Raw genomic sequence first — 6,177 nt, 5'->3', positions numbered from 1 at the left:
TACCATTGGTTGATCAGGCTCTCTTTGCACTGGCCCCCTAGTACGTGCCAGTAGGGGGCGATGAAAAAATTTGTTGATACCCAAGTACAACCTTTCAGAGGTGTGGACTTGAGTCACATGACTCGGACTCAAGTCAGACCTGAGTCACATTTTTGATTACTTTAGTCTCAACTTGACAATATCATCAAAGACTGGCAACTTGACTTGGACTTAAACATCACTGACTCAGGAATCGATTCGGACTTTAGACTGACAACTTGAAAATACTCAAGATTTTCAGTGAGTGTGTTGAGTAAAATGTGTCGCATTCAAAGTAACGTGACTGTTATTATGTGAAATATATTATGTTATTATATAAAATAATACCCCTGTAGTACCCTTTACACTCGTAATACCCAATATAGCAGACAAAATAAGAGTAAATAGGCCATTTAAGACATAAATATTACTGGTGCTTGTGTGTGTTATTATAAATGTCTGCCTTGCTGTGATAAATGGAACCATGAATTCAGCTGTCTACCAAAAAATCCTGAAGGAGAATGTCCGGCCATCTGTGACCTCAAGCTGACAGCAACTTGAGTTCTGCAGCAGGACAATGATCCAAAACAAACCAGCAAGTCCACTTCTGAATGGCTGAAGAAAAACAAAATAAAGACTTAGGAGTGGCCTAGTCAAAGTCCTGACCTGAATCCTATTGAGATGCTGTGGCATGACCTTAAAGAGGCGCTTTATGCTTAAAAACCCTCCAATGTGGCTGAATTACAACAAAATTCCTCCACAGCGCTGTAAGAGACTCTTGATTGCAGTTGTTGCTGCTAAGGGTGACCCAACCAGTCCTTAGGTTTAGGGGGCAATTACTTTATCACGCATGGCCATGTAGGTTTGGAATTGTTTTCCCTTAATAATAAAAAGTTTCTTTTAAAAACTGCATTTTGTGTTCACAAACATGCAAAAAAAAAAAAGAAATCAGGAAGGGGGCAAACACTTTTTCACACCACTGTATGTCTGTCATATATCAGGTGCTTTTTCGTATGGAAAAAAACATACTGACAGTTTTATTCGGGTTTAGTGTTAGGCATAGATGCGTCATCCATTCTTCAATTTTTTATCTATGGACATACTGTATATAAGGGCATCATCTGCATACATTGTGTGCTAACCTCTGGACAGATAACAGGAAGCTAATTAACATATACAATGAACAGCAGGGGGCCCAAGATTGATCCTTGGGGTACTCCTACTGAGCTGTCAAAAAAGGTCATCCATCCATTTTCTATGCTGCTTGTTCTCAATAGGGTCGCCGGGGCCTATCCAAGCTGACTTTGGGCGAGAGGCAGGGTACACCCTGAACTGGTCACCAGCCAATCGCAGGGCACATATAGACAAACAACCATTCACACCTATGGACAATTTTGAGTCTCTAATTAACCACCGTGCAGCCCAAAACGGAGGACAACGTGCTTTTAATTCTTGTACAATGTTTTCTGTTCTTCAAATAATGTTGTGCAAACATTGGTGTAATGATGACATGTTTGCCCTCATCAGTTTGTGAGACCTACCGCTATACTGCGCATGCATGTGCAAAAACAGATGTTTTTAGTGTTGTACCTGTCGAAATATGCGTCTCTTTTGAAGGAGAGTATAGAGTCTTTAGACAAAATAACCCAATATTAATGTATTTTGTCATTTCATTTTGTGTTTTACACTACATCCTATTAAATATTTACGATCTGTGAGCTAATGTAAACAAAAAAAATAGATAGCATGAATCAACTGAAGTCTCTTTATACTCATTCTAGCTTGTGGTGCTTTGAGCTTGGGATGTGATTCTCATTCACCACACCGCTGTAGTTTCTTTCTAGGTCAGCACATTTTTAACATTCATTCTAACATGACAGTGATTAGATTATACAGTACTAACTCAGATTGTTTGGAGAAAAACGACTGTGGATTTAAGTCCTTAAGTGTACGTAAGTGTGTGTGCTTACTCAACTGTAAGTTTCAGACATAGTCACTGAATAATTCAGATTTTCTGTCTTGTTACCATGGGTGTCCCTGAAATGGATGTGCACACACACACACGCACACATACACGCATACACACACACACACACACACACACACACACACACACACACACACACACACAGAATGCTGACAGATGTGAAACCTTCTTATACACACCCCGAGATGAGCGTGAGAGAAAGACATTACGACTTTGGAAGCCCTTTCTATTGTGATTAAAAACTCCTGTTATATCCCGCACGGGTGTGGTGAGGTGTGGTGTGGTGCCTCCCTGTGGTTCCACACAATGGACAGGCTGGGGGGAAAAAAAGACTAGCTGGTTAATCTCACACCTCTACAGTGGCCTGATAGCTGAATTCCAGAAGTCAACCAAGATTTAGACAGGCCAGGAGCTGTGGCTGTCATTTTAATGTGAAAATAGCCTGAACATGTGACGTCTGCATGTACTGTAGAATACACTCCCAGACACAACATTAGGCACACTTCCATGAGCTCCAATACAAGAAGTGTACCATTTTGATTGACACTATCATTCTATCATTCTAAAATATAACCATAAACAGGGTGCGATTATTCTTACAAAGACCATTAAAAAATGATGGTACTCACTAGATTGTGCAGACATACAGTACCTAATGTTAGGCTGAATCCCAATTCCACCCCTTAGCCCTTCCGCTTCATCTTACGCCTACCCCTTAAAACCAAGGGCCAAGGGGAAGAAGCCACTAAGAAAAGGGACATGCAATGACACACATGCATGATTGATGGGGTACAACTATGAATCATTGTAAATACATTAATAATAGCAATAGTAGTATTGTAATAGTGTGCTGAAAACAAATAGAGAGTGATGGTAAAATAAAAAAATAGATGGGACAATGTTAGATTCCAAAAGTTGAATAAAGTTTGATAATACGGTGTGCTGTCCACATATGACCATGTTGTTTACATCTTTTATTGAGCTCACTTCCTGACCATCCATACTGTATGCTGAATATAATAAACATATCTCACCATGAGGATTGTTGGTGGACTAGGGTGGCTATAATTCACAGCAAACAAATTTCACTACCATGTGCTGAGTTACATGAGCGATCAGATATAAACCCCAACATCACAGAACAGTTCAGTAATGCTAGCAAGCTACCGAGTGATTTGAAACTACTACTTACAATGAACAGGCTGGTGCGGTCGCTCGATATTATTGTCTGTGAAAATCAATAATTGTGCTTAATTACTCTTCTTTCAGTCTCTGCTCCCCTACGTTTCAAGTCTGGTCCCCGACCACACTTGGTTTTTAGGGCTGTACACCCCTTAGCACTTACCCCTTACCCCTTGATTTAAGGAGAATTGGGATACCACTTGATTCTTGTGACCGTTCAAAACTTAGGGGTAAGGGCTAAGATGTAAGGGTAAGGGGTGGAATTGGGAGTCAGTCTTAGTTGGAGAACTCGTCAGATGAGTTCATGAAAGCCAGGAAAGAATTATATGTACAGTATTTAGATGCATTTTGTATTGTTGTCTGGATGAAAAACTATGCTTGCAAAACTATAAAAAAGTGTTTTGTGTTAACATTTTTGGCTGTTCGGAACAGATTAATTGGATTTGCATGATTTCTTCTGGGAAAAATGTATTTGGTTAGAGTACGTTTGGGTTTGAGTCAGACCTTCTGGAATAAATTAATGACGCTAACCATGGTTCCACTGTATAGTTAAAGCGGTGGCTGTCTATTGTGTCCCTACAGAGCTCCCGTAGCCTGCACGTGACAGCTGTGCAGTGTGGTGTGTAATACGTACGTACGTGAAGAATAAAATGACAATGATGTCAATGTAAACTAACGCAAGCCGTCGAGCCGTGGTCGCGTTGCTTGTTTATTCAGCCATCTTGGATCACATGCCTAAGACCAAATGTCGCAATACTTAGGTCACATTTTACTATGGCATCCTGTGAAGCACGAGAATGTTACACAAACTAAGATGGTTTGCCCTTCTTGTATCACTCTGCGGAATCCAGTTCCCAAACAAAGGACCCTCGGCATTGGTGACTCACTGTCTGTGCATTTTTTATTGAGTGCGACTGCTAAATAACCTGCTACGGGGCCAAAGAAGGTTTCCAGTGACCGCAATTTGACAAAGAAGGTGAAGAACACTGTTGAATTCAAGAAAGAATTCGTCGCTTACTACAAAATTGGTGTCCTCGCCAGGATGTACTGGGACACTGCATCAACATTAAGTTCCATCCTGAAAAAAAAACCAACTCAAGGGCGCTAATGTCACGAAAGGAGTAAAGGTGTTAACAAAACAGAGATCATAAACCATGGAAGATGTTGAAAAGTTGTTGTATAATATTTGGAGTGTCAGGAACGGATTCATAGGATTTGTATTATTTCTCAAGGGAAAAATGAAGTGGGTTAGCATATATTTCTGATTTCGTCTGACCTTCTGGAACAAATTAGTGATGCTAACTGAGGTTCCAACAACATAAGTCGTTTTGTGAGAGACTAATAAAGTGTAACCTTGGTTAGCGTCATTAATTTGTTTCAAAAGGTCTGACTGTAACCAAAACATCCATCCATTTTCTATACCGCTTCATCCTCGTTAGGATCGCGGGGGCATGCTGGAGCCTATCCCAGCTGACTTCGGGCGACAGGCGGGGCACACCCTGGACTGGTCGCCAGCCAATCGCAGGGCACATATAGACAAACAACCATTCACACTCACACTCAATCGAACCCAGGTCTTCCCGATCTCCAGCCTGTTTGTAACCAAAACAGACAGTAACTAAATACATCTTTGCCATAAGAAATAATGTCAATCCAATTAATCCATTCCAGAAAGCCAAAAATGTTGACAGAAAAGTCGTTTTACAATTATAGTTTGACATGGAGAAAACAATTCGAAATACATATGAATACATATAAATGATAAATGAACATTTATGGTTACTGTTACCTTCATTGAAGACATGATTCTTGACATGACTGTCTCCAAAGACATGATCTGGCAGCAAGATCAACCACCGCCACCTTCCTGTTTTTACATGGTTTGTTTCTTGAAGTCCACTGTGTTTCTCACCTCAATACTGTAACTCGAAATGGAACTAAAGAAAGTGCCAGCATTTTGATAAATAAGGTGAGAAACACTACAGACTTTAAAAAAAATAACTGGTGTCTGTGAAGATGGTGTCTGTGTGTCTCATTGCCACATCATGTCGTTGGGAACAGTAGTCTTCAATGAAGGTAAAAGTAACCTTAAATGTTCATTTATCCCTTTTTTCAGATGTAAAACTACTGTTAAAAACTACTGTTTGAGTCAACAGCTGATGACATCATAGATGGGCGACAGAACTTCCGGTTGCCATTTTCTTTGCTAGCTAATAAGATGCTAACTAGGAAGGTCGTTTTCTAAAGAAAAAATATATTAAGAATACAGACGGTACTCATGCAGTGTATTAATAACGCGACAAGACGGGCACCATATTGTACGTTAACCGGAGAATGCACACAAACCAAGGCAAAATTGTGGTGTAAATTTTCACGCTTGCATGCTAGCGGGGGAAGACGCTGACCGAGGTTCCACTGTATTTTGTTCTTCAGGAACGGCAGCCTCTGTATTTTGTAAGAGAACATTTTAAATGTCTATAATATCCTAAAAAAACAACGTATTTTTTTTTGGGGGGGGGGTCACAAAACTAAAAAAGAAAGCAGCAAGGGTTTTGAACAAAATTTAAATCACAAAATGTTTCCCTCTAGTAGGCCTAATTGTTTGAGCAAAATAAAGTCAATAGTGCAAAGTAAAAGTTGGCTTTAATTCAAAACCTTTTTGCCTCCATAGCCCCCCTGTGTCCTTACTCCCTGAGCTTGTAAACAATATATAAATATAACAATCTAACGATATGAACCATTAGTGAAAATAAACACATAGGAAGCTGAAAAAGATCGATGTAATCACGCTAGTAACCTACACACGACAGTTCATATAATGTATAAATAAATAATGTTCAGAGCGCTTGGGAAACTTTATCATACGTTTGAACATTTACATGTTTGCGTGGAAGACAGAAAGGGGAGTCCACGCTGCTTACAAGTGGGCGTGGACTGACTTTTTAGGAGGGAGGAGACAAAAAAGTCAACGTTTGTATTTCTCGCTCTCT

This window comes from Dunckerocampus dactyliophorus, chromosome 15 (assembly GCF_027744805.1).
Source record: "Dunckerocampus dactyliophorus isolate RoL2022-P2 chromosome 15, RoL_Ddac_1.1, whole genome shotgun sequence".
In the NCBI taxonomy this organism is placed as follows: Eukaryota; Metazoa; Chordata; class Actinopteri; order Syngnathiformes; family Syngnathidae; genus Dunckerocampus; species Dunckerocampus dactyliophorus.
The sequence above is the reverse complement of the archived record's forward strand: the minus strand, read 5'-3'. Positions refer to the sequence as shown.